The 20702-nt window shown below is 44.0% G+C and overlaps 1 long non-coding RNA gene across 3 annotated transcripts; it reads left to right on the top strand.

Moving 5' to 3' along the window:
- Nucleotides 1-9789: 9789 nt before the first annotated feature.
- LOC132209092 (uncharacterized) lies at nt 9790-20076 on the top strand. 3 transcript variants are annotated; one of them, XR_009445194.1, is made up of 4 exons: nt 9790-10022; nt 10790-10931; nt 14785-14895; nt 16095-20076. It is a non-coding gene; the product is annotated as an uncharacterized LOC132209092 (long non-coding RNA). The 3 variants fall into 3 exon arrangements; XR_009445192.1 differs by having other exon boundaries at nt 9790-10361; XR_009445193.1 differs by having other exon boundaries at nt 9790-10361; nt 14763-14895.
- The last annotated feature ends 626 nt before the right edge of the window (nt 20077-20702 follow it).

Raw genomic sequence — 20702 nt, 5'->3', positions numbered from 1 at the left:
GGATTCTATGCGCACTTAGCTTTGCTTTCAGTCTCCCAAAAGCCTTGCTGATGTCCAAAGAGATTAAATAAAAGTATTGGGAACAAAAACAAAGTTGCTGGAAAAGCTCAGCACTTCTTGCAGCAACTGCGAAGGAGAAAACAGAGTTAACGTTTTGGGTCCGGTGGCCCTTCAGAAGGGTCCCTTTGTGGTTAGTGGGGAATTAAGAACCTTGCAAGCACCCTGCTATTTCATCCTAACATCACAGGAGACATTTCACTTGACCTTGGATACTGACCTGCATTTAAACCTTCCAGACTACTCAGTACTTCCTCTCTCTCTCTGTGATAGTTTCTTCACATTCTATCACAGACCTTCTCCCTGATTCATCTATTTCACTAGTGAGCACTGACACAAAGTATTCATTTCGACCCAGGCCAACACTCTCTAGTTCTACGCACAGATACCTCTGTGGTCCTTAATGGACCTTACACATTCCCCCTTATCCTTTAACCATATGTCTACCTGTAAAACAACAGAGCATTTTGCTTCATTTCACTTGGCAGTATCAATTCATATTTCCCTTAGAGCTCTCCTTATCTCTCCATTTATGTTCCCTCTTGCACATGTACCTGAAAGTATCTACTTCCTGTGCACTATGGCCAAATCATATCTTATTAAAATCAACCAAGTTAGAACTTTGATTACAGGTCCATCCTTGTCCTTTTCCATAACAATCCCAAATCTTTTCAAAAGAGTTCTGATAACTGCCTGCAAAATTCTCCCCGCTGATACTTCAAGCACTTGTCCGCGTTGGTTGTCTGAAGTTAGGTCCCCTCTTTCCTCATTGGGGTTTCTACATCCTGGCTTCAAAAACTCGATCCGAAACTTGAGCTCTGATTTCTCTCCAAGATGCTGCCAGATCTGCAGAATGTTGTCAACAATTTCTTTTTTGTTTCTGATTTACAGCATCCCAGTTCTTTCCGTGTTTATTTTATACATCTCAATAGTTCCGGAAATGTTATGACCATTTCTAGCTCGACCAGGCTGCCAGGCAGTGAGTTTCAGTTTCCCCCCATTATCTGAGTGAAAAAAATCCGCTCAACTCATCAAAACTTCCCGCCGCTTACCATCAATCCATGTCGCCCGATACTGATTCCACCACTAAGCAGAAAGATTTGTTCTTGTTTTCTCTATTTCCCTCATAAATTTATACATGTCAGTCATGTCCCCCCCTTAGTCTACAACAAAACGGAAGTTGCTGGAAAAGTTCAGCAGGTCTGGCAGCATCTGGGAAGAAGATATAGCGTTTCGGGTCCGATGACCCTTCCTCGGTCTGTTCTGCTGGAAAGAAACTAACCCCAGTCTGTGAGGGCTGTATGGTCCCTGCTGACAACATTAGAATCTGTCCTGCTGGGCAGAATGATCTGTCATTACCTCAAAAACTAAACCGTCTTCTGTGAACCGAAACCAGCGCCGAGATTGACCACAGCCCCGCATCCGCCAGAGCTCCCTGAGTCAGCAGCGTGTAACTGGGGATTGGGAGAAAGGGGATGAGAGAGGGTTGGCGATATGATCTAACACACAGTGACCTACAGTTCACCTACATTACCGGGAAACAGACAGAGTTCTAAACACTCACCAACTCGACTGCAGGGAAACATTCACCAAGGAAAGGCGGAGCAGAGGCTGTTTCTGGACTGAAAAACACCCCCTACCTGTCAATCACAAATTTAGTCCCGCCCACTTCACAGAACTTGCAGTTTCCGGAAACTGAACTCAGACCTGCCCAAAAGCGGGGCGGTCCAAGGCGAGTACCACAGGGAGCCTCGCTGTGCTGTCCCCATTCTCTGACCCAGTTACGTGTCTTTATCCCGCGATTCCCAATCCAGTGACTCCCACTTTTCGCTGTTGACCCTGTATCCCGGTATAACCAACAAATTCCCTCCCCATTCCCCTGGTTATCTTGTAGTGTGTGTGTGTCAGACTGTGTCCCGCCTTGCTAAGTGTCTCTTGCATTTCACTGTTAGTCTTTCAGCTTCGAACCATCAGCAGTGTTTTTTCGTTCTATAATCCTATCACACCGATTAAACATTATTAACAATTCAATTCATTGCTCCATATGTGTTTTATAACTTCCTTGAAATTGTGTTCAATTTTCGAGGGATTTTTCAGTTGGGGGAGGATTTAAATGTAATTGCAATGTAACCTGTTCCTCCGATTCGATCACGGCTGCTGGCACTGATGAAATCCTCACAAAACATCAATGGAAGGACTGCATCCACTGTACATCTGCCAATGTGGTATACTGCATCCACTGTACCCGGTGTGGCTACCTCTACATTGGGGAAACCAAGCGGAGGCTTGGGGACCGCTTTGCAGAATAGCTCCGCTCAGTTCGCAACAAACAACTGCACCTCCCAGTCACAAACCATTTCCACTCCCCCTCCCATTCTTTAGATGACATGTCCATCATGGGCCTCCTGCAGTGCCACAATGATGCCACCCGAAGATTGCAGGAACAGCAACTCATATTCCGCCTGGGAACCCTGCAGCCTAATGGTATCAATGTGGACTTCACCAGTTTCAAAATCTCCCCTTCCCCCACCGCATCCCTAAACCAGCCCAGTTCATCCCCTCCCCCCACTGCACCACACAACCAGCCCAGCTCTTCCCCTCCAACCACTGCATCCCAAAACCAGTCCAACCTGTCTCTGCCTCCCTAACCTGTTCTTCCTCTCACCCATCCCTTCCTCCCACCCCAAGTCGCACCCCTTTCTACCTACTTACCTCATCCCACCTCCTTGACCTGTCCGTCTTCCCTGGACTGACCTATCCCCTCCCCACCTCCCCACCTATACTCTCCTCTCCACCTATCTTCTTTTCTTTCCATCTTTGGTCCGCCTCCCCCTCTCTCCCTATTTATTCCAGAACCCTCACCCCATCCCCCTCTCTGATGAAGGGTCTAGGCGCGAAACATCAGCTTTTGTGCTCCTGATATGCTGCTTGGCCTGCTGTGTTCATCCAGCCTCACATTTTATTATCAATGGAAGGAAGGTGCGTGGAAGGTGGAAGACAGAAGGAGAACAGATATCATGTGGTCAGTTCAGTTATAGATTTCAATGTTCCTCCAGGCTGTAAAGTGACGAAGTGGCGTAAAAGAAAACAAAAAGAAAACAGAAAGAGATATGCAACCAGACAGCAGATGAGATTAAAAAAAACTTATTCAAAATTTTAGGGGGTTGATACCCTGCTGATGGAGATAGATCGTTTTCTGCCTTGTATGTCTGGGCATTATTATCGACATCTGATTAAAATATGAACTGGAGCAGAACAACAATTGTAATACACAGAAATAAAGTCAATTTGACAAGCGAGTCGCTAACCCTCCAACTCTGGCAACATCCTTGTCAATCCTCAGCCCTTTCACAACATCCTTCCTATAGCAGTGAGACCAGAACTGCACACCATTCAGTCATGACGGAATGGCACAATTCTGTTCGGATGCATTATGGTCTTGTGATCTGAACACTCAGCAAAACCAGCACAGTTTGAACTGACATATCAAACATGGGGAAAGGCATAGCAGCAAAGTAGTAGACTAATGGTCACTGTTTCAGGTCAATCTCTTCAGAATGAACATTTCCCATTCTGTCGAACATCCTCCCCACTCATCCACAATCACAGCCTGCCTGGACTGGCAATAAGCATTATCTTCTTTTGTGATGACACTTGTCAGGCAGGAGCAGGCTTGGCAGCAGAGCTGGGCTGTGAAGCAACAATCAACTTTATTGAAACAGAGTCAGTAGAAGGTGTTCTGCTGTCAGGCAAACTGCAGTGATAAATGCAGACAACAACTTACACTCAAACAGTTGTACTGTTTCTGTCAGTGGCTAAACAACAGTGTTAAAAGGACTTCTGGTAGTTTTTGCAGCCTTGATCTTCAAAGTGTCTGTCTTGGGCCTTCATCTTCTGATTCTGGTTGGTCTCCACTGCACAGACACAGATCTATTTTATCCTGGTTCTTATCTGATTAACTCCCCACTGTGCCCAGTCACAGTTCATATAAGCAACACTGACCTTCGTCAACCTCGTGATCTTCTGCATATTTATGCCTGTGCTGTTTTCCTCTTAACTCAGGGCTGCTACATCTATAATCCTTTATTTCACCAGCACTTCTGTACTCACTGACAAAAGAACTGCAAGAGCTTTCTTTAACTGTTACCTACACAAAACAGTTTCAAATCTGACTTAAAGTCCCAGCATGTCTAACTTGGCATCTTTTTGAACTTTTACTTTTTATGTTTTGTTTATCTACTGTCCTGCATGTCCATGAAGACCTCACCAACCTTTACAGATGCACCATACAAAGCATCCTATCGGGTGCATAATGGCCTGGTGCAACAACTGCTCAGCCCAAGGGCATAAGAAACTGCAGAAAGTTGTGTGCACACCACGAATCATCACAGAAGCCAAACTCTTATCCAGAGAATAACAGGTGTAGAGCTGGATGAACACAGCAGCCAAGCAGCATCATAGGAGCAGGAAAGCTGACATTTCGGGCCGAGACCCTTCTTCAGAAATGGGGGAGGGAAAGGGAGTTCTGAAATAAATAGGGAGAGAGGGGGAGGCGGATTGAAGATGGATAGAGGAGATGATAGGTGGATAGGAGACAGGTCAAAGAGGCGGGGATGGAGCCTGTAAAAGGTGAGTATAGGTGGGGAGATAGGGAGGAGATAAGTCAGTCCAGGGAGGATGGACAGGGCAAGGGGGCAGGATGAGGTTAGTAGGTAGGAGATGGGGGTGGGGCTTGAGGTGGGAGGCGGGGATAGGCGGGAGGAAGGACAGGTTAGGGAGGCAGGGACGAGCTGGGCTGGTTTTGGGATGCAGTGGTGGGTGGGGAGATTTTGAAGCTGGTGAAGTCCACATTGATACCATTGGGCTGCAGGGTTCCCAAGCAGAATATGAGTTGCTGTTCCTGCAACCTTCGGGTGGCATCGTTGTGGCACTGCGGGAGGCCCAGGATGGACATGTCGTCTGAGGAATGGGAGGGGAGTTAAAATGGTTTGCAACTGGAAGGTGCAGTTGTTTAGTGCGAACCAAGCGTAAGTGTTCTGCAAAGCAGTCCGTAAGCCTCTGCTTGGTTTCCCCAATGTAGAGGAGGCCACAATGGCAACAGCCTCCTATCCATGGACTTCATTTACACTTCTCTTTGCTGCAGAAAGGCAGCCAACATCATCAATGACCCATCCCATCTCGGTAATGCTCTCATCCAACTTCTTCCATTGGGCAGAAGATTGAACACACCCATCAAGGGGTTCAAGAACAGCTTCTTCTCTGCCATTATTCGACTGATGAATGGACTCTATAACTCCAAATAGTGTTGATCTTGCTTTGCACACCTCCTGTGCAGGCATAACCTTGCATGCCTTGCTCTGTCTATGCACACTTTGATCTGTAAATCATTGTTTGCTATGATCTGCCTGCACCACTCTCAAAAACACTTCACTGTACTTCGGTACACGAGACAACATAAATCAAAATCAAAACATTCTAATGGCAATCGATGATAGCTTTCAATAATCTTCAAAGTCAATGTTGAAACTCATCTTGTTGCTGACTTCATAAAATTGCAGGATGAAACCAGAGCAAGAGTGACCTGGCCCTCCAGATCTGAGCATGGATAAGGGTTAGAAGTGGTTCCAAAAAGGCATTTCAGGTGACTATTCAAAAAGGAAACTGAAAATTTTGTCAAGTGTCCCAAACCCCCGGCCTGTCCAAATTTGTACAGATGCACACTTAATCAATTCCAGTTTGTATTCCACATGCTGCCTATTGCTTTGACCTGGTGCTCCTGTAAGTTTCAGCAAAGGTGCAGACAGTCTTCTCAAATCTTTGCTCTCACCGCTCAGATGCTTTTGATCTTCACTCAGAGTTTCAGGTCACCACATGGTCCTGGAAAAGACTCCCACTTCTCCTTGTGCAGGGGCAGACACAGTTATTGTGGGGCAAAGTGCTGTGACGGGAGATAGAGGTGGTATGTTAGGTGCTCCCTTGGTTTTGCAGTGAAAATAGTGAGAAGAGGAGAGCGTTTTATGTGACATTCCTTGCTCCCTGTCTCCTCTTCTGTAGCAGCATCCCAACAATACCATGACTCTGAGGTAGAGGCGATTACTGACATTTTGCAAGCCCATCGATACAAATATTGATCAGCCTGATTAAGGCATCAGAAATCTTCTGTACCTTTGTGGTCATGACTTGTAATGGATTGAGTGCAGAGTAATGCCTTAAGCTCCATGCGACATCCGTACTCTCCAATGACAGTCTCTGAAACCTTTGCCATCATTAAGGCCATATGTGTTTTTTACACTCCTGCAATTCCCCTTTCCAGATATTTTTCTGACCCACCCCACTTACAACACTCCAGGGTTGGAGCTGCTGACAACCCAAACTACGGAATTTCCTCCCTAAACCTCTCTTATTCTTTATGATACATCGTAAAATTGATATCTTTAATCGATGTTTTGCTCATCTGTGAAGCACCTCGAACATAGAACGTAGAACAATGCAGCACAGAACAGACCTTTCGGCCCTCGATGTTGCGCCGACTTGTGAACTAATCTAAGCCCCTTGCCCTATACTACCCCATCATTATTCATATGCTTATCCAAGGACTGTTTAAATGTCCCTAATGTGGCTGAGTTAACTACACTGGCAGGCAGGGTGTTCCATGCCCTTACCACTCTCTGAGTAAAGAACCTGCCTCTGACATCTGTCTTAAATCTAACACCCCTCAATTTGTAGCTATGTCCCCTTGTACAAGCTGAAGTCATCATCCTCGGAAAAAGGCTCTCACTGTCCACCCTATTTAATCCTCCGAACATCTTGTATGTCTCTATTAAATCCCCTCTTAGCCTCCTTCTCTCCAATGAGAGAACAGACCCAAGTCCCTCAGCCTTTCTTCATAGGGCCTATGCTCCAGACCAGGCAACATCCTGGTAAATCTCCTCTGCACCTTTTCCAATGATTCCACATCCTTCCTGTAATGGGGCGACCAGAATTGCACGCAATATTCCAAACGAGGCCACACTAGCATTTTCTACAGTTGCAGCATGACATCATGGCTCCGGAACTCAGTCCCTCTACCAATAAAACCTAATACACAGTAAGCCTTCTTAACAGCACTATCAACCTGGGTGGCAACTTTCAGGGATCTTAGTACATGGGCACCAAGATCCCTCTGCACAGCCACACTACCAAGAATCTTTCCATTGACCCGGTATTCTGCCTTCCTATTATTCTTGCCAAAGTGAATCACCTCACATTTAATCCATATTAAACTCCATTTGCCACCTTCCAGCCCAATTCTGCAGTTTATCCAAGTCTCCCTGCAACCCGCAACATTCTTCCACACTGTCCACCACTCCACTGACTTTAGTGTCATCTGCAAATTTACTAACCCATCCACCTATGCCTGCGTCCAAGTCATTTATAAAAATGACAAACAGCAGTGGTCCCAAAACAAATCCTTGAGGCACACCACTAGTAACTGGACTCCAGGCTGAATATTTTCCATCAACCACCACTCATTGCCTTCTTACAGAACGCCAGTTTCTAATCCAAACTGCTAATTCTCCCTCAATCCCGTGTCTCTGTATTCTCTTCAATAGCCTACCATGTGGAACCTTATCAAAGGCTTTACTGAAGTCCATGTACACCACGTCAACTGCCCTTCCCTCATCCACATGCTTGGTCACCTTCTCAAAAAACTCAATGAGTTTTGGGAGTCACAACCTGCCCTTGACGAATCCATGCTGACTATCTCCAATCAAATTGTTGCTTGCTAGATGATAATAAATCCTATCTCTTATAATCCTTCCCAAAATGTTTCCTACAACAGATGTAAGGCTCACACGTCTATAATTACCTGGGTCAGTCCCACTGCCCTTCTTGAACAAGGGCACATTTGCAATCCTCCAGACCTCTGGTACTGAACCTGTAGATAATGAGGACTCAAAGATCAAGGCCAAAGACTCCGCCACCTCCTCTCTGGCTTCCCAGACAATCCTCAGAAAAATCCCATCTGGCCCAGGGGATTTATCTACTTCACACCTTCTAGAATTGATCACACCTCCTCCTTACTAACCTTAATCCTTTCAATTCTAGTAGCCCGTAACTCAGTCACCTCCTCTACAATATTCTCCTGTTTCTCAGTGAAAACAGATGAGAAATAATCATTTAGCACCTCTCCAATCTCCACAGGGTCCACACACAACTTCCCACTTCTGTCTTTGACTGGCCCTATTCCTCCCCGAGACATCGTCTTATTCCTCACATACCTATAGAACGCTTTAGGGTTCTCCTTTATTCTACCTGCCAATGTCTGCTCATGTCCCTTCCTTGCTCTTCTTAACTCTCTCTTTAAATCCTTACTAGCTAATCTGTAACTCTCCATCGCCTCATCTGAACCATCTTGTCTCATCGTCACATATGCCTCCCTCTTCTGCTTAACAAGAGATACAATTTCTTTCGTAAACCACAGTTCCCTTACCTTATCGCTTCCTCCCTGCCTGACAGGGACATACTTATTAAGGACAGCAATATCTGTTCCATCAACCAGCTCCACATTTCGATTGTCCCCATCCCTTGCATTTTGCTAACCCATTCTATGCCTCCTAAGTCTTGCCTAATCGCATTATAATTGCCCTTCCCCAATCTATAACTCTTGCCCTGTGGCATACTCCTAAACCTTTCCATTGCTACAGTAAACATAACCAAATTATGGTCACTCTGTCCAAAGTGCTCACCTACCACTAAATCAAACACCTGGCCTGGTTCATTACCAAGTACCAGATCCAGTGTGGCCTCCCCTCTTGTCGGCCCTTCGACATACCGAGTCAGGAAACCCTCCTGCACACATTTGACAAAAACTGATGCATTCAACATTCTAGAGTTATAGCATTTCCATTCAATGTCAGGGAAGTTAATATCTGCCATAATGACCACCCTGTTCTTTTCACTCCTGCCCAGAATCATTTTGCCAATCCACTCCTCCACATCCCTGGAACTTTGCGGGGGCCTATAAAAAACTCCCAGCAGTGTGACCTCTCCTCTCCTGTTTCTGATCTCAGCCCATACCACCTCATCAAAAGTTCTTTCAGCCACCGTTGTTCTGTCCTTGGCTAACAAAGCCACACCTCCCCCTCTTTTACCATCTTCCCTGACCTCAATGAAAGATCTAAACCCTGGAACTTGCAACATCCATTCCTGACCCTGCTCTATCCAAGTCTCTGAAACAGCCAAAACATCGAGGAAAATGACAGAGTAAAAGTTTTCATAAAATACAAGCTGTTTTGCCGTACATGAGGAGAATCAGGAATGGCCCTTTTTTTACCCATCTCGGGATGAACCCTCACCATCACTCACAGAGCTAATGAACAGCAGGAAAAATCTTCACCACTGACTACCTGCACTCACCTATCACCTTCCCACCTACCTTCCCCAGCCCCCACTCTGTTTATGTCTCAGCTCCCATCCTCCCCCCCCCCCGCCGCCCCATTTCTGAAGAAGGGTCCTGAACCATTAACTTTCCTGCTCCTCTGATGGTGCCTGGCTCGCTGTGTCCCTCCAGCTTCACACTGTGTCATCCTTGACTCCAGCACCTGCAGCTATTGCTGTCTCCCTGTGAGCGATGTCAGCTTTGGTTCAATCGGAGCACGGGGCGGGGCTTGGAGGACCCAATGGAAGCGGCCTATCCTCCAACCAATCAGAGCGAGTGAGATGTTTGTCTGTTTGAAAATCACGTGATCGTCTTTGTCCGGAGACGCAATATCTCTGCGACTGAAGGTTAGCTGCTTGCCGAAAGTACAGTACACGGGACAAAAAGGAAAGCTGCAAAAAAACGGGAGGGAAATACTTTCGGTATTGACTGAGAGGCTTTAATAGCCGTTGATGCATGTCAGAAAACAAATTTTAACATGCCGGCCCCGTGTTTTGCAGCAAACGAAAAAACTGCTGCGGACCTGAGGCTGCGATAGGCAGAGGTAATTGCCACCATCTTTATTAGGGGCAATGATCTTCGGGACTCATGCGGGATCGCCATATTTATAGGTGGCAATCTGCAGTGGAACGCAAGCGCAGCCTTTCTTGTTTGGGAGAGGAGATTAAGACAAGAGAAATGTTTGTTTTTGTTTTTCTGGACTTCTTTCCCAGACTGTGAGACATGGCGTGTATTTCCTGGGAAGGACTTTTGACACTGGCGGAGTACTGGCTTCAGGCAGTATAAATTGCTGCAAGTTATACGTTAGATATTTGATGGAGGAGAAATGCCGAAAACGCGTTCAGAACTGCATGTTCAAAAACAAAGTTGCTGGAAAAGCTCAGTAGGTTTGGTAGCATCTGTGAAAGAAAAAAAAATAACGTTTCGGATCCGCTAACCCTTGCTTAGAACTTTATGTTACCTGTTGCACTCTCACTGTAGGAAGTCCTGCTTTAAATATTATGATCTATTAAAGCATATCCGTTTGCCCAGTATTCATATGATTGGGATCAAATCACTGAAAGTGCTCTGAGTCCCCTTGTGCTCCCTGGTCAAATTTATTAATGTCTGACTTCCTCAGTCTCTAATAATGGGTGTATTTTACCTCTGCATTTTTCTGTGTGGGGGAGCAGGGTGCTTTGAAGAGGAGGATTTATACATAACTAACAGAAACCAAGAGAAATGTTTGCCTTTTCCAGACAATCTTGTTGTGTTTTCTGGATTTCTGTCCAGGGCTGACCGTTATTTGTCTCTTGTGGATTTGCTTTACAGGATATTTATTGAGAATAATTTGCAGACCAGGATCACAAAGCATGTTCTCCATTAAGCGGAGTGATCAGGATCTGAGTATCATTGACACTTAACTGGGAAAGGGAAGAGGTTTAACCATTCTATGCGTGGGAGAATATTCCTGGTAAGTTTGTAACTTGAAAGCAGGATATTCAAATTTTTGGTTTGATCACCCCTGGGATAAGTGTTCAGTTCTATATCCTGCAGCTGAGAAAGGAGATATTGGCCTGAGAGGGGTAGATTTGTCCAAACAACACCTCGTCTCTTTTAAAGAACTGCCATATTTAGTCCCAATCGCCTACTTCATGATTTTAATCCATACATTTTTCATTCTTGAATACCTGCAAACTTCCTTTTAAAATTCCTTATGGGCACAAATTCCAGCACCCCTCCAGGTGGAATCTTCCATTTCCTGACAACTCCATTGATCCTGAAACTGAAGTCTGTGTTGATTCCTGAGGGTTATAAATTACTGCATTTAATGTGAAGATGCTGTTCCCTGAGCTTCCATTGAGCTGCGTTGAAACAGTATGGGAGGCTGAGATCAGAGTGGGTGTGAGCAGACAATGAAAATGAAAAGGCTGCACTGTGAGTACTGCTTGGCTAAGTGAGAGTGCTTTGGAGTTGGGTGAAACAGAAAGTGAAACTGAAAGATTGAGTGTGATGCTCAGTCTCAGTTTGGGCAGTTCAGAAAGTCTCTCAAATTGATATTTGATACCGTAAAGAACTTTCTTACAGTTTTTAAAGTATGTATTAGCTTAAATAAAGTTAGGGGCTTTAGGTTTATAATAGTAATGTTTGAAATGAAGGGGGAGGACCTAGCTTAATTAAATTCTTTTTAAGGCAGAAACTGGTTTAATCTGGAGAGAAGTCATAACAGAAGACATCACATCTGTGGTGTGCTCCTCTTGCACAATAGAACATAGGCTCTTGATGTTGTGTCGACCTGTGAAACCACACTGAAGCCCATTTAACCTACACTATTCCATTATCATCCATATGTTTATCCAATGACCACTTAAATGCCCTTAAACTTGGCGAGTCTACTACTGTTGCAGGCAGGGCATTGCACGCCCTTATTACTCTGAGTAAAGAACCTATGTCTGACATCTGTACGATATCTATGACCCGTCAATCTAATGCTATATCCCCTCGTGCTAGCCAGCTCCATCTGAGGAAAAAGGATCTCAGTGTCCACCCTATCTAATCCTCATATCATCTTGTATGTCTCTATTAGGTCACCTCTGAACCTTCTCTTTAACGAAAACAGCCTAAAGTCCCTCAACCTTTCCTCATAAGACCTTCCCTCGATACCAGGCAACATTCTGGTAAATCTCCTGTGCACCCTTTCCAATGCTTGCACATCCTTCCTGCGATGCGGTGACCAGAACTCCAAGTGCGGCCGCACCAGAGTTTCGTACGGCTGCAATATGACCTCATGGTTCTGAAACTCAATCCCTCGATCAGTAAAAACGAACACATTGTACACCTTCTTAACAACCCTATCAACTTGTGGAAACTTTCAGGGATCTATGTACATGGACACCGAGATCTCTTTGCTCATCCACACTACCAAGAATCTTACCATTAGCCCAGTACTCTGTATTCCTGTTACTCCTTCCAACGTGAATCACCTCACGGTTTTCCGCATTAAACTCCGGGACATTACCAGTGTCCCTATTGGCTATTTGTGCAGGAAGTGTGTCCATCTGCAGCTACTAGTTAACTGCTTTTCAGAGCTTGAGCTGTGGGTGCAGTCAGTATGGAGCATCCATGGTAACTGAGAAGGTTGTGGTCGCATTCTCAACAGATTGGTCACGCAGCAGGTGAAGATTACACAGACAGCAAGGGAATGGGTGACCATCAGACACGTAAAAGGCTCAGAAAGGAAGTGCTAGAGTCATCCCCCTCAAATAGATATACTGTTTTGGGTACTGTTCGGGGGAGGTGGAGGATGTTGGGGTGGCCACTCGGGAAGCAGCATCAGTCTGGTTCATGGCACTCGGAGTGACTCCGCTGCATAGAAGGGGAGGGAAACGATAAATATGACTGTAGAGACAGGGGATTCAATAGAGAGAGACATGAATCCAGGATGGTATGTTGCCTCCCTGGTGCCAGGATTAGCGATGACATGGAGCAGCTTCAGGACATTCTGGAGTGGGAGGGTGAACATCCGATTGTACCAGTGACATAGGAAAACCAAGGGAGGAGGACCTGAAAGCTGAAGATAGGAAGTTAAGAGATACACTAAAATACGAGATCTCAAATGTAGCATTGTCAAGCTTACACCCAGTGCCACATTGTTGTCGGGAGAAGTTTGTGTTGTGTTCAGTTGTACAAGTGACCTTTATTCAGAGCTCTGTTACCGCATGTGTGGGAGAGGTCAGAGTCCACTCCAAACCTGGCTTTCACATGAGGCCTAATTCCCCTCTTAAATACAGCTCAGATTGGAAGAGTGGACAGTGACACTCAAACTTTCCCTGGCTGATTGTGATATTTTTATTCCATTCGCTAGGTGTTATTTACATGCAATATTGTTGTCATTGTTAGCCACACACCCCAAATCAATATACCCAATCCAGTAAGCAAACCATTTTCCTAGGATGGTGACGGCGAGTACGAGGGGGCATAGCTTTAAATTGAGGGGTGAAAGATATAGGACAGATGCCAGAGGTAGTTTCTTTACTCAGAGAGTAGTAAGGGAATGGAACGCTTTGCCTGCAACGGTAGTAGATTCGCCAACTTTAGGTACATTTAGGGTGTCATTGGATAAGCATATGGACGTACATGGAATAGTGTAGGTTAGACGGGCTTGAGATCGGTATGACAGGTCGGCACAACATCAAGGGCCGAAGGGCCTGTACTGTGCTGTAATGTTCTATGTCCGATGTTCAAACAATCGTGGACAACACTATGTTCAGTCCTAAACCCTTCTATAATCTCCTGAGGTTAGCTCGAAAACTACTTCGTCTGTCTTTGGGACCTTACAATGCTTTTGACAGTTATATTCCTCCTCAGACATTTGCCAGCTGCACCACATTTTTTTGCCAAAAACCAAAATGGTATCTTATCACTAAGAACTTTTCCAAATTCTCTCCTAACTGTAGTGTGGATTGTTAGGAATTGTGATTAAGTCTTTTAAACTCAACTCTGATATAAAGTGACTACAATTTTGTAATACAGTTGACAAATTGTGGAAAAATCCCTCTCTTACTTCAGCTTAAAAGATCAAACAGTGTTTCTGACTTGCTGCTGCAGTTTACAATCCCAACGATTTGCATTCTGTAAATGATTTTTAAACTGAAGTTTCATTTTCTACTCTAAGCGCTTTCCATTATTACTTTCTTGTTTTAATAAAAAGCATCTATTCCAGTTCCACTGAGTGTGAAATTCAGTCACTTTAGAGCTTTACCAAGCCATGAAACAAAATTTGTTCAGATTTCACAAATAACTAAGGCACTAACCATATCTTCATTTCGGATTTTGTAATCTATCTTTGTCACTCTTCCCTTGATCTTTGGATGTAAGAATTTATTCAAATTATCCGTATCTACATTTCAATTGTTTTATCTCTCTGCAGCCCTGACTTCTCTCTTTATAATCTTCCTTTGCCCCTTCCTATGTTGTTGGTCTTTTCGAGGTTGTGTTTACGCCATTTATTGCTTTTCCTTCCATAATGATACAGTGAGCTGCTTTTATTGCTGACAAACATTTGCTCAAGGAATTCAGCTAACCATTTCATGTTAATTGGTTGTTTGCATTTCTGGTTACAATTACCTAAACAGTTCAGAATGCTGTAGGATCAGACTTTTGCTTCTACTTTTTATTAAGTAACAAACTTGTGATTGTGGCTGAACCAGGCCTTTAAAAACTGCCTCTTGTTAAAATGCTTATGTGTTTTGAACTGTCTGTTTACAGAAACCCAAGTAAATTCCCTAATGTTCCTTCTCAACAGGACTCTTTTATACCCCCCACAGGACCTTTCGTGATCTAATCCCGAAACAGTGTGAGCTGCTACAATGCATGTGCTAGTAAAAGCATAAGAGGACAGATGAGATGAGTGCATGGCTGGAGCTATAACTTAAAAGGTTTGGATTCCTGAGGCATTGAGACTGTTTGTTTGTTTCTGGGGAAGGTGGGACATGCACAAGCTTGAACAATTGTCCTGGGCAGAGCTGGGACAGATATTCTTGTTGATGCTTTTGCTAGTTCCACTGGTGAGGATTTAAACTCGTATGACAGGGGAATGGGAACCAAAGTATAGCTTTAGCAGTAAAAGACTCAAATCAGCAAATGGGATTTGAAATTAGTTCATGATGTTGTCGGTGGCTGAAAGATTAAAAGAAAGAAGGATTAATCAAGATCAAATCTCTTTTCATACATCAGTCCTGTGATCCCAGGAATTGGTCTGGTGAACCTTCTTTACGATCATTCAGTAGCCAGGCCATCCTTCCTCTGGAAAGGAGAACAAAGGTGCACACGACTCCAGGTGTGGTCTCACCAAGGCCCTTATAGAAAGATATCCCTCTTCCTGTACTCGAATCCTCTCACAATGAAGGCCGAAATATCATTTGCATTCTTCACTACTTGCTGCTGCCTGTTTCCTAAAAGAGAATAGGAGAGAAACACGGAACTAAATGGGGTCAGACACTCGGGTAACATTGTGTTCAACAATGTCCCCATTGTATCGGTGCTGGCCATCAAGCACCTATTGAAGCTAGGCCCGTTTTCTGGCACTCGGTGTGTAACCTGTATTTTGGTGCAGTGGATGATCATCTCAACACTTCTTCAAGATTGCAATGGTTCCTGCATCTATCACCATTTCAGATGCTGCCAGATCTGCTGAGTATCTCTATCATTTTCTGTTTTTATTTCAGATTTCAGGTATTTTTCTGCATCTTAGTCCTTCAGAAGGATCAGAGGGTATGGAGAGAAAACAGGAATTGGATTCATTTTCAGATGAATAAAATGCCTGCCCTTCATGTCTGTCCAAACTCTATCTCTTTTTGTAGTTTTGGACAAACGCTGACTGTTTCCCTTCCCTGAAGGACATTTAATGAACCAGTTCAGTTTTACTGATAATCCAGCAGTGCCCCTCAGTGTTGCATCCACAATTGATCAGATTAATTTCTGAGTTTGACAATCTTTGTGTGTGTTCTTCTGGTTTCTCTCTCTCTCTCTACTTTTTTTTTCTTCAGTTTGAAATTGTGATTGCATTCAGAGAAATCAAACAAAACCACATCCAGATCTGACACTCAATCTGTTTGTCGTAACCTAATTATCTCAGGATTTTGAACATTAAAGGAAGAAGCACTGTTCACACCAGGGAGAAATGCGTATTGTCTGTGTGTCGAAGATTCTGTGAAGATTCATCTGAAATGCCCAAACACCAGCACGGTCACACTGGGGAGAGACTGTGGTAATGTGGGGATTGTGGGAAGGGATTTATTTACCCATCCCAGCTGGAAATGCACCAACGCAGTCACACTGGGGAGAAACTGTTCATTTGCTCTGATTGTGGGCTGGGATTCACTCAGTCAAGCAACCTGCTGAAACACCAACGAGTTCACAGTGGGGACAGACTGTTCACATGTTCCGAGTATGGGAAGGGATTTGCTCACTCAACCAACCTGCTGAGACACCAGCGAGTTCACTCTGGGGACAGACCATTCACTTGTTCTATGTGTGGAAAGGGATTCACTCAATCATCCCAACTGTTAACACACCAGCAAGTTCACCACAACCACATTTGAAGGATTTTGCCCTTAAATCAAGGAATGAACTTTGATCTTTGGGCTGTTTGTACTGGTGTCATTAGTCCCTGCTCAAAACTTGATCTTCTCTTGGGAAATAAGGTAGGGCAGGTGACTGAGGGGTCAGCAGGGGGGACAATATTTTGGGGCCTATGATTATATCTCTATTAGTTTTAAAATAATTATGGAAAAGGATAGACTTTGGTCGAAGAGTCAAAGTTTTAAATGAGGCCAATTTTGACACTACTATGCTTCTTAAAAGCACAGTAAGACCGCCTATGTGTGGGAATGCACGAGATGGGTGAGATACAAAAAAGTATTTTACATCAGTATTTACTGTGATAAAGGATACAAAAGCTAAAGAACTTAGAGAAATGAATGTGTATCTTGAAAAGTTCCATGTTGTAGAGGAGGTGGTGCTGGATGCCATACAGAGCATAAAGGTGGATAAATCCCCAGGACCTCTTCAGGTGTATTCTCGAACTTTGCGGGAAGCTAGGCTTGCGATTGGGCCCCTTGCTCAGATATTTGCACCATTGACAGTCATAGGTGAGCTGTTACACTGGAGGTTGGCTAATCTGGTGCCATTGTTTAAGAAAGGTGGTAACATAAAACCAGGGAACAATAAACTTTTAGTGAGCCTGATGTCAGTTGTGGGTAAGTTGTTGGAGGGAATTCTGAGGGATAGGATTTACATATATTTGGAAAGCGTGGACTGAATGGGGAATAGTTGACATGGCTTTGTCCATAGGAAATTATGCCTTACTAACTTGATTGAGTTTTTTTGAAGAAGTTAGAAACAAGATTGATGGCAGAGCGGTGGATGTTTTCGATATTCCTCATGGTCGACTGATTAACAAGGTTAGATCACATGGAATCCAGGGAGAGCTGGCCATTTGGAAAGGCCTTTGACCTGCAGTATGCTGCAAGGATTGGTACTTAGTAACTATAACTCCTACATTCACATCCAAATCATCTTTATAAATGACACACCACTGGTCACAGGCCTCCAGTCGACAAAGCAACCCTCCACCAGCACTCCGTCTTCTACCTTCAAGCCAGATCTGTTTCCAAATGACTGGTTCTCTCTGTATTCCATCTGATCTGACCTTGCTAATCAGTCTACTATGAGGAACCTTGTCAAACGCCTTAGTGACATCCATATAGAACACATCCACCTCTTTGCGCTACTCAATCCTCTTTGTTCCTCCATCAAAAAAAATCAAGTTAGTGAGACATGATTTCCCACACACACAGCCATGTTGATTATCCCTAATCAGTCCTTCCCTTTCCAAATATTTCAAGTACTATCCCTCAGGATTCCTAGAACGACTTTCCCACCACTAATATCAGGCTCACTGGCCTATAGTTCCCTGGCTTTTCCTTACCACCTTTCTTAAATAGTGGCACCACATTAGCCAACTTCTGGTCCCTCAAATGTGACTATCGATGATACAAATATCTCAGCAAGGGGCCCAGCAATCACTTGCCTAGCTTCCCTCCGAGTTCTCGGATACACCTGATCAGGTCCCAGGAATTTATCCACTTTTATACGTTTTAAGCATCACTACCTCTGTAATATGGATAATTTTCAAGATGTTGCTATTTATTTCCCCACAGTCCATATCTTCCATATCCTTTTCTGTAGTAAATACTGATGCATAATACTTGTTTTATTATATTCCCCATTTCTTGCAATTCCACACATAGGAGGCATTGCTGCTTTTTAAGGGGCCCTATCTCTCCATCGTTATCCTTTTTGTTCTTAATCTATTTGTAGAATCCCACTGGATTTTCCTTAATACTATTTGCCTAAGTTACCTCATGTTCCCTTTTTGCCCTACTAATTTCCCTCTTAAGTATACTATTGTCATTATACTCTTGTAAGCATTCACTCGATCTCTGCTGTCTATACCTGACATGTCCTTCCTCGTTTTTCTTGACCAAAACCTTGATTTCTCTAGTCATCCAGAATTCCCTATACCTACCAGCATTGTCCTTCACCCGAACAGGAGTATACTGTCCCTGAACTCTCGTTATCTCTTTTTTTTTTGAAGGCTTCCCACTTTCTAACTTTCTGTTTTACCTGCGAACATCTGCCCCAATCAACTTTTGAAAGCTCTTGTGTAATACCATTAAAATTGGCCTTCCTCCAATATAGAGCTTTAACTTTCAGATCCGGTCTACTCTTTTCCATCACTATTTTAAAACTAATAGAATTATGGTCACTGGCCCCAAAGTCCTCCCCTGCTGATACCCTAGTCACCTGTCCTGCTTTATTTGCCAACAGCAGGTCAAGTTTTGCACCTTCTGTAGTCGGTACATCACATACTGAATCAAAACATTTTCCTCTACACTCTCAGCAAACTCCGCTCCATCCAAGCCTTTTAGACCATGGAATTCCCAGTCTGTTTGGAAAGTTAAAATCCCTTCCATCACCACCCTGTTATTCTTCCAGATAACTTCTTTCAAAATTATTTGTCAGATTCCTGCTGACTAATGGGGGTGGCTATAGTATAATCCCAATAAGGTGATCATCCCTTTCTTATTTCTCAGTTCCACCCAAATAACTTCCCTGGATGTATTCTCAGATATATCCTGCCTAAGTAACGCCGTAATGTTATCCTTGCTCAAAAATGCCACTTTTCCCTCCTCTCTTGCTTTGCTTCCCCCTCCCCCTTCGACTTTCTATCCTTTCTATAGGAACTATATCTTAGAACATTAAGCTGGCAGCCCTGTCCACCTCTGAGCCTTGCCTCTGTAATTGCAATGATAACCCAGTTTCATGTTTCCAATCTTGCCCTGAGTTCCTCTGCCTTAGCTGTTAGGCCTCTGGCATTGAAATAAATGGCGTTTAATTTATTAGTCCTTTCGCATTAATCTCAATAACAAATACGTAACTGTAGAGTAGGTTTTGAAAATGATAACGTTTTATTGCTGTAGATCAACACATTCACACTGGGTAAAGACAATCCACCCGCAGTGTGTGAAAAGGGATTCCCTAGTTCATTAGGACGGGTTTTCATAGAATTCGGAGTATTCCTACAGTATGGAAACAGGCCCTTCGGCCCAAGAATTCCACACAAAACCTCAGAGCATCCCACCCAGACACATCTCCCCGTAGCCCACCTAATGTACGCATCACTGAACACTCTGGGCAATTTAGCTTGGCGAATCCACTAACCAGCACGTGGGAGGAAACCAGAGCACCTAGAGGAAACCCACGCAGCCACAGGGAGAATATGCCAACAACCACACACTCGGTTGCCCAAGGGTGGAATCAAATCCAGGTCCCTGGCACTGTGAGGCAGCAGTGCTAACCGCTGAGCCACTGTGGTTGAACACCAATGAGTTCCCAAGAATCTGTAGGAATTTTTGTTGCTCGTATTATCTGTATTCAAGTCATGTTATCTGGGCTTGTTTCTCATGATGTTTGAAAACACCACATGTCTGGTTACCTTGTTGGGAGAAAAAATGATATAAATTTTATTAAAACTACTGTGCATTGGATCTTTATCTCAAAAGCAGACTAATTTATTTTGAAAGGGGAGATGGAGAGCCTATCTCCTCTATCCTCACCTCCAACAAGTGCGAGGAACCTGTGGTTTTTATTTTTCACTCAATGACAGTCAGTACATTTCATATGAGCAACTGGGAACCGAGTCATCCCAAAATGCTTGAAACTTAGTGTACTAATGGTACACTATTACAATAATAACCATTACAATTCTTTTCTGAACCTTTTGAAGTTTTACAACATCCGTCCTTCAGCAGGAAGAGTAGAATTACACACAGCGGTTACACCTAAACTGGAATGGGAACTGCATCCTTGTGGGAGCTGGGGATGGGTTTCCAGTACTGTTGGGGGTCATGTAAAAAGTTTAGCAGTGGGCTGAAATCCAGAGAATGTTCAAAAATAATAATGGCCAAAAAGAGAAGAAACAAGAGAGTCTGGAAGGCATTGTCATTGGGCAATTAAGATATAAGCGAGTTTGCCACGGGTGAATGGTATTTAATGCTTGGAGTCAGATGAATAAGGCAGATGATTTGAGGATACAAATTAGTGGGGTCAGAAAGCCATTGCTGTCACTTGGACATGGTTAGCAGCTCAGTATTCCAGGATACAGGGCCTTCATGCAAGG

Source organism: Stegostoma tigrinum, unplaced genomic scaffold (assembly GCF_030684315.1).
Source record: "Stegostoma tigrinum isolate sSteTig4 unplaced genomic scaffold, sSteTig4.hap1 scaffold_66, whole genome shotgun sequence".
NCBI lineage: Eukaryota > Metazoa > Chordata > Chondrichthyes > Orectolobiformes > Stegostomatidae > Stegostoma > Stegostoma tigrinum.
This window is presented reverse-complemented; position numbering and strand designations above follow the sequence as displayed.